The following is an 11505-nucleotide window of genomic DNA, read 5'->3' on the forward strand; positions in this document are numbered from 1 at the left end:
CATTCTTTAACACCTAAATCATTGGGATAACCTCCTAGTTGTTCTCCCACTTCAAGTCTTTTACCAACATTATAGCTAGAGTTATCATTCTAAAGCTCAAGAGTCACTGTATCACTTACTAGTTGAAAAGACCTTACTATGTTTTTCACATTGTTCTTAGCATTGAGTCTTAACATGACTATAAGGCATTTCTTGATCTTCCCCATTCAGGTGTCTCCAAGTTCATGTCTTCTATTTATCTGTTTACCCTCTCAGTGCCCAGTAGAGTGCCAGGCACACAATAGGTATTCAATAAATAATTTGTTATATATTCTCTCTCCTAAGAATGCTCCCACAGCTTCATGCCTATCAGCCATGTGGACTTCTTTTCATCTTTCAGTTCCAATGCTTCATATCTTTTATCTAGGAGGCCTTTTCTTACACTTTCTTGACTTTGCTGGTTATTGTGCCCATGTACTTTCATAGCACCCCATGTTATTGTAATTTCTGCTCTCTTCTGGGAGTCTCCCAAGTCATCATAAGCTCTGAAGACGTGCAGTATGGCAGGACTGGTGCCTCTTTTATATTCACCACTGAGGCCCAGCATTGTCACACTACCTGATATACTGCTTGGACACAAAAATATTTGTTGCTTAATGAAGGAAGGAAGGAATAATTGTGAAATAGTCACCTTAAAATTGATTTATGTGCAGACATAGCCATACTTTTTTTCAAAACAGAATTTGATGATGAAGTGTTTCCAAAATATAAACTGATTAACAGAGAAATATAAATAAATAGCTCATATTCACAAGATGATGAAACCTTGCTGACAGCAGGTAGTATAAGAAGTTAAAACTGTTTGCTCTTATGCTGAGAATCTTTGCTTCAATTTCATCATCACCACTGGTTTAAGCAAGAACAGAAAAAAAACTGTGATCCCAACCCTGTAATATCTAGCTGAAATTCTCCTTAGAATTTGGAGCAGATAAATTTAGGAAACAATTCCCAAGACTTCCATGATTTTTTTTCTTTATTAGAGTAGCTGAGGCTTTACAGAATTCTCATACATAAAATACAGGCTTCTCATATACCGTTCTATTATTAGCACCTTAAATTGCTGTGGGACATTGATTTACAATTTATGATAGCACATTTTTATAATTGTACTATTAACCATAATCCATAGTTTAATTTACAGTTCACTGTTTATGTAGTGTTGTTCCATGGATTTAAAAAAAACAATATTACCATATGTGCAATCTAACCTTTCCCCTTTTAATGACATTCAGACATATATGTCAGTGCTGTTAACTCTGTTCATAATATTGTGCTGCCATCACCACCATCCATTATCAACATTTCAATAATTCCAAAAAATATAGAACACTTCACAAATGTACAAGCCATTCTTGCACAGGGGCTATGCTGATCTTCTCTGTATCATTCCAAATTTAGTGTATGTGCTGCTGAAGCGAGCACCTTCCATTCTATTTTTATGCTCAATATTTTATCCAATTTATTCATATGATTTATACTTTCATACATTCTTTTAGTTCTTATTGTGTATCACCTGTTGTGCTACACTGCAAAAATAATTGCTTCTTCCTGGCAAGCACTAAATTATGTATAATTGCATATTTAACAAATAGAAATTTCTGCCTGACATTCACGTGTTATTTTGTTTGAATCATTTTTCTTTATTTGGGGATATAAGCATACAATGGGTTAAATGAGCAATACAAATTTGTTTTAAGTCCCACAAGAAATTTGGAAACACAGCATAATTTCATTACTATCACTCAGAGATTAATTGTTTTTTGCTTTTAGAGCCCTAAATTGCAGTTGGTTACAGTGATATTGCAAGCAAATAAAGACAATGATTTGTGATACATAAAAATAAGCAGTTATTAATGAGAAATCAGTGGATTTTTATCTCAACATAATGAAAAAACTTATACAATGTGTCCAGCAGAGACTCTGGCTCAATAAATTGCTGCTATTATGCTTATTTGACATTTCTCTCATAATTGCCTGGAAATTTCTCATAGCAGGTAGGGCATGGCTGTGAAATCTGTCAAAAACTGCATACATATTATTATGTTCCCATTTCTGTCAGTTTCCTCATATGTAAAATGGGGATTGTAGCAGTGTTTATTTTTTGGATTGTTATATTTTTTATTAATGCTAATATATTTTATTAATCCTTTCATTTTTATGAGTGAAAGTTTAAGAATCCCTACATGTGGATGAAGTCCATAAAGCTAAGTTCCAATTTAGCAGAATTTTTGAAATATGCAAAAGAAAAAGTGGTCCTCAGTTAGGTTTTCTCCTATTCCTTGCACTCATTTCTGTTTCCTTTGATGCATCATGGTAATTAGTTTTTCATTCTCCCATAGGTATTTGTTGTTGAGATAAGCCAAAATATTCTTTTCTCCTTTTTCTTTTCTTTTTTTTTTCAGCAGTTTTATTCACTCACCATACAATCCATCCAAAGTGCACAATCACTGACCTTCAGTATTATCACAAAGTTGTGCATTCACCACCAGATATAATTTTGACCCTTTCCTCAGTTGAAATTTTGTTGGGATCCAGAGACATTTAAAAGTTATCCAGACTAGGTTTCCTAACTGAACAATTTCCTCATAGCGTTTTTCATCTGGTCATTTCTTAAGGTATAAATTAAGGGATTTAACATGGAATTTATGTTAGCACAGAATACAGCAACTACTTTATCAATGGGTAGAGTAGTAGCAGTCTCATGTACACAAAAAATGCAAGGCACAAACATAAGACAACCACTGTAATGTGGGGGACACATGTGGACAGGGCTTTGTGCCTCCCCTCCAAGCTGTGGTTCCTTAAGGAGAACAGGATGACCATATAGGAGACCAGTAAGAGGAGGAAGTTTAACATGCAGAGGAATCCATTATTAGCAGCTACAAAAAGCCCTAGAGTGTGGGCATCAGTACAAGCAAGATTTAGCAAAGGGTTCAGATCACATATGAAGTGATCTATGATGTTAGAGCCATAGAAGGGCAACTGGAACATGAAGAAGATCTGTATAGTTGCATGAAGAAAACCTCCCACCCATGACACTCCCACTAACAGGTTACATAAATGCTGTTTCATGATGGTTGCATAGTGCAAGGGCTTGCATATGGTCACAAAGCAGTCATAGGCCATCACAGTAAGCAGGATGACCCCAGCACCTCCAATGAAATATTCTCTGAAGACTTGGGTCATGCATCCATTGAATGGTATGGTCTTCTTTTCATGGAGTGAAACTATGACTGGTTCTGGAGTATTCACTGAAGAATAACAGGCATCTATAAAGGTGAGATAAGTCAGGAAGTAGTACATGTGGTATCCCAACAATGGACTGGCAGTGATGGCGACCACAATGATGACATTTCCTACCACAGCAGTGATGTAGGTGACAAGGAACACAACAAATAAAATTTTCTGCATTTTTAGATTCTCTGTAAGTCCCAGTAGTAAAAACTCTGTCACATTGTTTCTATTCTCCATGAATTTCATGGGGCATTTAATAAATTTACCTGAAAAGAAAGTTTTTATTACTACATCCTTGAATTTATTAAATTTCCTCATTATCAGAAATAATATCAGTATTCTATTTGTTTCTCAGTTCTTATAAGTTTTTTTTTTTGACATGGGAGAAAAAAGGTTATGAGTTTTTGGAGCTTACTAAAACCACTTCCCAGGTGAAATTCTGTTAAGAGTCTATATGTGAAGAAACTTTGTAAACACATATGGTAGGAGATCATCTGTGCTCATTGATGACTAATGGCCTAATTTGGAAGCAGTGGCAAGTATATATATTTGCATATAACCCTCGAAAGGTAAATACAATGATGCATATAAAGTCCATGGGTATAGAGCTAAGGAATTTACCCTTCATCCTGTAAAAAATGGAAAACCATGGAAGATGAGTTCAGTATGAGTGGAAGAATATAGAGGAATCTGTGAAAAGAGGAATATTAGATCATTGGGGTATTGTGAAGATCTTTAGGTGTCTTTGAGTCAGAATGGGCTAAGATTCAGAAAGAAGGTAGAAGTCAGAGACAGAAAAACTAGTTGGGAAACTATTTGTAGCAGTTGACATGAGGAATAACAGGATCATACTAATGAAAGAAAGGATAAAAAATCTGCTGTAAAGCATTCATCATTTTTTGTCTTCATCTATAATCTATATTGTTATAACAAATAATACCAAAATAGTAATCTTTTTTTTTCATATTACCATTATAGTTACTATTTTGATACTCTTTTGGAGGTATGTTCACCAATGTTTGTGTATATACATATAAACACACATATATATATATACATATATAAATATATATACACACACACACACATATATATATATAAAATATGCTTCTTAGATGTATTAAATATTTTTCAAAATGTGGTGCAGCTTTCATTGATTGGGCCCCTTAATCTCTGATCTCCCCTTCCCTATCTCTCTCTGTGGTCCCCCGAAAAGACTTCTGCAAAATGCTGAAAATAACTGTCAAGTGGTTAAGTGTATTGGCTTTAGAATCAGAAAAACCATCTAAAACCCTGGTTCTTCCACTTGCAACTACTTTTATCTAGGGTACCTTCCTTGAAATCTTACATCCTGTATAATCAGAGTAATAATATCCACCTCACAGGCTGTTCTGTGAATGGTTGAGAGAGAATTTTGTGAACATATCCAGCACAGGGTAGGGGGCACACATAGGCTTTCTCTCAGAGTGTTTTATAGTTTTCATACAGAGTACTTGAATATATTTTTAAATTTACTGCTAGCATTTCATGTTGTCTAACAGTATTGTACATAGCATTTTCCTTCTAATTTCATTTTTAATTGCTTTTTTACTTGTAGTAATACGATTGATTTTACTACATTGGCTTTGGAATCCTGTGACCTAACTAAATTCACTGACTGTGTTTCTTACTGTTTTGTAAAGCACTGAATATTTTCTCCCAACACAATCATGCTGTCTGCAAACAAATACATTTTACAATTTGTATCTTCCTTTCCAAACTATGTTCATTTATTTCTTTCCCTTGCATTATTATAATGGTCAAACCCTCTGGTACAATGCTGAATAGAAATGTTGAGAGCAGACATTCTCATTCTGATATCAATCTTAGTGGGAAAAGATTCAACATTAAGGGTGATACTAGCTGTAAATTTTAAATAGATGTTCTTCATCAGGTTGAGCAGGTTCATTTCTAGTCCTCATTTGCTAACATTTTTTATAAATCATATTTCTGGGTTGAAATTTATAAAATGATCCCAAGTATTTATTGAAATGGTCATGTGAGTCTTTTATTCTGTTAATTTAGTGAATTGTGTTGTGCTTTTTTAATGATAAACCAATTTTTTTTTTCCTAACATAAACTCCAGATGGTCATGGTATGTTATTACTTTTTGAAAATACATTGCTGGATTTGATTTCCTAATATTTTTTAAATAACTTTGTGATTATGTTCATAAGGGATATTTGTCATTCTTTTAATGTAATTTGGTATTTAGGCAATTCTGACTTCATACAATGAAGTGTCAAGTACCTCTTCTCTATTTTCTGAAATAGTTTCTGTAGTAATAGTATTATTTTTTTCTTTACTACCTTTTCCTTGTTACTTGAGATTTTGCTGCCATATCTTTAAATCCACTGTCAAATGCAATGTCCTGAGAATTTTCCTGTTTTTTTCCAAGGAGTTCTATGGTTTTTCTTTTATATTATGTCTTTAATCCATTTTAAGTTAAGTTTTATATATGGTTCTAGGTAGGGTTCTGAACATACAGTTGCTCCATAAACATTTGTTGAGAATGCTATTTAATACCCATTGAACAGTATTGGCATCCAGGTAAATTCAGTTGACCATATATATATAAATTTATTTCTAGAATCTCAATTTTATTCCATCAATCTTTATGTTTATGCTTAGGCCAGCACCACATTCTATTCACTATTGTAGCTTTTGTAGTAAGTTTTGATGTCATGAGTTTTGTGTCCTACAACATTATCTTCTTTTTCAATATTACTCTGGCTATTCAAGATTATATGCAATTCCCTGTGAGTTTAGGTTCAGCTTTTCCATTTTGCAAAAATGGGAGTTGGGATTTTGATATGGATTGCATTGAGTTTAGATCACTTTGGGGAGTAGTGCCATCATAATTATATTGTGTACAATCCATTAACAAAGGATATATTATTATTCATAGTTATCCTTTAATTTTTGTCAATAATAATTTTTGTAGTTATCAGTGTAAAAGTCCTATCCTTCTTTGTTTAAATGTATTCCTAAGTTTTTTACTCATTTGACACTATTGTAAATGATAGTTTTCTTAATTTCATTTTCAAGTTGTTCATTGTTCATGTATAGAAATAAAGTTGATATTTGTATGGCAATCTTATCTCCTGTAACATTGGTGATGTTACTTATCTCTTGCAATTGTGTGTGCATATGTCTTTGTGTGTGTGTGTGTGTATTTGTGAGTTGAAGTGTGGATTCTATAGGAATTTCTATATATGAGATCATGTCATCTGTGCATAGAGACAATTTTATTTCTTCCTTTCACATGTGTATGCTTTTCCTTTTTCTCATCTAATGTCCCTATTTAGCACTTATAGGAAAATGTTAAATAATAGTCATGAAAAGAGACATCCTATGTTGTTTCTGATTTTATGAGTAAAATGTTCAGTCTTTCACAATTAAGTATGCTATTAGTTTTGAGTTTTTCATAGATTCCCTTTATCATATTGAAGTACTTTCCTTTTTCCCAATTTGTTGCATTTTCTTTCTTTTTTTAATAATGAAAAGGGACTGGGTATTGTCAAATGCTTTTTCAGAAAAACTGAGTTGATAATGCGGCTTCTTTTCTTTCACTCAATTAACATGCTGTATTGCATTGATTGATGTTTAAATTTGAATTACCCTTTCATTACTGTGATAAATTCCATTTAGTCATGTTGCACAATTATTTTATTTAATTCTGAATTTGGTTTGTATGTATTTTGTTGAGGATTTTTGCATCTACATCCAAATGATATTTATCTCTAGTTTTAATTTTTCTGATTTGGGAAACTTTTCATCATTTTTTCTTCAAATGTACTTTTTGTTCCCTTCCCTCTCTCCTGTCTGTGACTCTGATTATACATATGTCAGGGCACATGAAGGTATCACATATTCTCTTAGACTTTGTTGACTTTTCTACATTTCTTTTTCTTTCAGCTGCTCAGATGAGATAATCTCAGTTGACCAATTTTGAAGTTCATTGCTTCTTTCATCTGCCTGCTGAAATCTTCTGTTGAATCTTTCTAGTGAAATTTTTGTCAGTATTGTACTATTTCCTCCAGAATTTCTATGAAGTTCCTTTATAATTTCTATATCTTTATTATTATTCCCTATTTTTGAGACATTGTTTTCATGGTATCCCTTAGTTCTTGGTCCATGGTTTCTTTTTATTCTTTAAAAACATGTGACAGTTGTTTTAAAGCTTTTTGCTAGACACATAATCAAGTAGACTATCTCAGGAATAATTTCTAAATGTTTCTTGTTTTACCAAAAATTGCATACACTATTTGCATTTTTCATGACTATAATTTTTAATTGAATACTGCACATTTGTAAGAATATAATGTAGTGTCTCTGGAAATTAGATTTTCTCCTCTCCTCAGTGTTTGTTGTTGCTGTTTGTTTTCAGTGTATTTGTTTCATTTTTAGAAGTTACTCTTTTTGTAATGACTGTTTCCTTTTTTGTATGCATTTACTCAAGTCTCTATTCCATTAGTTTTTTGGTTTGCTTGTGATTTGACATTAATTTGATTAAAATATTGCAGCCACAAAAACAGAACAAAACAAAACAAAAACCCCGTACTGTTCCATTCCTTGTTCTGTGTTGGGACACTCCTTGATCACTTAGTCAGATTCTTACATCTCAGCTTATACCTCTCTTACTGATTATGCGAAGCCTAAACATCAGGCATAAATAAAAGCTTAAGGGCTTCTCAGGACTCTTCTGAGCATGTGTCTATCTCTGAACATGCATGTGGACTTCTAGATTACCTGTTATACATAGGAGCTTTCCAAAGACTTTATTTCCCCATGTATATCCTTCCATAACTTCTTCCTTCCCACATTGTTCTGTCTCTCTGCTGCTTTCCCCTTTCTGTCATTCATTGCTTAGGTGGTTCAATCACTACATTTTCATTTGGTATTTTATTAAATGCTAACCAGAAGCTTCCTCCGGCCTCGAGAAACTTCCAAGGTTTGAGTTACTTAGAAAACCACTAGAGTCATTTCCTCAGGAAGCCACAGGACAGGTCAAAGTACACAACCACAATTTGTTGAGGTCAAGGTCTAAATTGTCCCCATATACCTGGAACAGAGACCACCAATCCACATGGCTGTTGCTGAGATGGGTATGGGGAACAATTTTTGGATAAGTTAACATGTCACAATTCTCTTACTAAATTTATCAGGTTCATTCTTCATAAAGTATTGCCCTGGTGTTGTATGTTACATTTTAAAATATTTTTTTATTAAAAAAGGTTTACAGAAAATTCATGCAAAAACATAGATTCCCAAAGTACCCCCTTTTTAATAGGACTCTGTACTAGTGTGAGATCTTTGTTAAAATTGATGAAAGAATATTTTCATAATTGTACTGTTTAAGTCATAGTTTACATTAGAATTCACTGCTTTGTACAGTCCTATGCATTTTATTGAAGTTTTTAATCTAGTAACATATATAAAATCCAATATTTCCCTTTTTAAACAAATTCAAATATATACTTCAGTGATGATAATTACATTCACAATGTATTTCTGTCATCAACTCCCTCCATAAACAAAGCATTTCCATCACCCCAAACCAAAATTATGTACTTAGGAAGCACTAATTTACCACTCCCATCTCCCACCCTGCCCCTGGTAAACTGTTCTTGAGATTCTGACTCTATGAATTTGTTAATTCTGATAATTCCATATCAATGAGTTGACACAGTTTTGCCTTTTTGTGTTTGGCTTATTTAACACAATATGATGTCTTCAAGGTTCATTTCATCCATGTGGTTGCATATATCAGAACTTCATTCCTTTTTTATGGATAAATAATAATCCATTGCATGTATGTACCACATTATTTCTTTTCCTTTGTTGATGGGTACTTAGGTGGCTTCATATTCTGGCATTTGTGAATAATGCTACCAAAAAGTGTTGTTTAAATACCTGTTTGAGTCCTTCTTTAACTTCTTTTGGGTATATACCTAGAGGTGGGATTGCTCTGGTCATATGGTAATTCTATTCATAATTTTCTGAGGAACTGCCAAACTGTTTCTCACAGTGATAGCACTATTTTATATTTTCTCCATGTCCTGTTCACCACAAGAATGGATTTGTGTGTTTTTTTTTTATTTTTACTTTTTTTAAAATTTATTTATGTATTTATTTATTTATTTCAGCATTTGGCATTCTAGTGGGTATGAAATGGTATTTTATTATGGCTTTGATTTGCATTTCCCAAATGGCTATTGATGTTGAACATCTTTTCATGTATGTTTTGACCATTTGTACATCTTTAGGAGAAACATCAAAGTCTTTTACCCATTTTTAAAATGGGTTGTTTGTCTTTTCCTTGTTGACATGTAGGATTTCTTTATACAATGTTGAAATTAAACCCTTATCAGCTATGTGGTTTCCAAATATTTACTCCCACTTTTTCATTGTTTTTATTTATCTTATGAAATCCTTTGATTCACATAGTATTAATTTTGGTGAAGTCTATTTCTCTAGTTAGTTTTTTTTTTTCTTCTTTTTGCAAGTCCTGCTTTTGGTGTGAGGTCTAACAAATGTCTTGAATATGCTTCCCTATGTTTTCCTCTAGAAGATTTATAGTTTTGGTCCTTATATTTAGGCAATTATGTATTTTGAGATTTATTTCTCAAAAAATGAGGTCAGGGTCTGCCTTCATTTTTTTTTCCCTATAGATATCCAGTTTTCACAATATTATTTATTGAGGAGACTAATCATTCTCCTTTGAATGGACTTGATACTGTTTCCAAAAATCAATTTTTCATAGATGTTAGAGATTATATCTGAACTCTCCATTCAAGTGCATGTGTCTGTCTTTGTGCTATTACCATGCTATTTTGATTATTGTAGCTTTGAAATAAATTTTAAAATCAGCAAATGTGAGTCTTCCACCTTCATTCTTTTTCAAGGTCATTTCAGTGACTCAGGGTCCCTTACCCTCCCACATAAATTTAATGATTGACTTTTCCATTTCTGCAAAGAATGTCATTGGAGTTTGATGGGGATTGTGTTGAATGTGTAAATCACTTTGGATAGAATTTATGTTTTAATATTTAGTCTTCCAATCCATGAACACAAAGCCTTTCCATTCAATTAGGTCTTTTTGATTTCTTCTATAAATGATCTGTGGTTTTCCATGTATAACTCCTTTACATACTTGGTTTAATGTATTCCTATACATTTGATTGTTTTCCTTACTAATGTAAGTGGAATTTTTGTATTTATTTCCTCTTCAGCATGTTCATTACTAGTGCATAAATATTATTGATTTTTGACTGTTGATCTTGTACCCGTCTGATTATCTGATATTTTTACTAGCTCAAGTAGCTTTGTTGAAGATTTTTTAGAGCTTTCTGAGTAAAATATCATGTCACTTGAAAATACTGAAACTTTGCTCCTTCTTTGCTAATTTGGATGTATTTTATTTCTTGTCCTTGCCTAAGCGCAGTGGTTCAAACTTCCAGTAAAATATTAAGTAACTGGTGACAGTGGATATCCTTGTGTTTTTCCTGATGTTAGAGGGAAACATTCCATTTTTCACATTTGAGTAGGATGTTAGCTTTAGGTTTTTAACACCAGCCCTTTGTGTGTTGATGATTTTTCATTCTGTTCCTAGTTTTGTAAGTGTTTTCATCAAAATGGTACACTGGATTTTGTCAAATGCCTTTTTTCAACATTAATTAATGTGTGTTTTTACCTTCATTTTATTAATATAGAGTGTTACATTAATTTATTTTCTTAAGTTGATCCACACTTGCGTAACTGGGATAAATTCCTATTGATCATGGTGTTTAATTATTTTCATGTGAGGTTGAATTCATTTTAGTATTTTTTGAGTATTTTTTGCATCTGTATCTATAAGAGGTATCAGTGTGTAATTTTTCCTTATGTTATCTTTATCTAGGTTTGATATTAGGGTGATGTTTGTCTCATAGAATGAGATAGGAAGTATTTACTCCTCTAATTATGGAAGATTTTGAATGAAGCCACCTAGTCCTGTGCTTTTCTTTGCTTACTGATTCAACCTCTTTACTTTTTATTAGGCTGTTGATATCTTCTGTTTTCTTGAATCATTATATGTAGCTTTTGTGTTTCAGGAATATGTTTGTTTCACTTAGGTTATCTAATTTATTGACATACATTTGTCCATAGTATCTTCTTAATTTACTTTTTATTTCTGAGGGGACAATAGTA

The 11505-nt window shown here is 32.7% G+C and overlaps 1 non-coding gene and 1 pseudogene across 1 annotated transcript; both read right to left on the reverse strand.

Annotated features, from left to right (window-relative positions):
- Positions 1–1354: 1354 nt before the first annotated feature.
- Positions 1355–1461, reverse strand: LOC119518334. The gene has a single exon (XR_005213724.1). It is a non-coding gene; the product is annotated as a U6 spliceosomal RNA (small nuclear RNA).
- A 1144-nt stretch (positions 1462–2605) lies between these two features.
- Positions 2606–3510, reverse strand: LOC119518258 (annotated as a pseudogene).
- Between the last annotated feature and the right edge of the window lie 7995 nt (positions 3511–11505).

This window comes from Choloepus didactylus, chromosome 21 (genome assembly GCF_015220235.1).
Source record: "Choloepus didactylus isolate mChoDid1 chromosome 21, mChoDid1.pri, whole genome shotgun sequence".
In the NCBI taxonomy this organism is placed as follows: domain Eukaryota; kingdom Metazoa; phylum Chordata; class Mammalia; order Pilosa; family Megalonychidae; genus Choloepus; species Choloepus didactylus.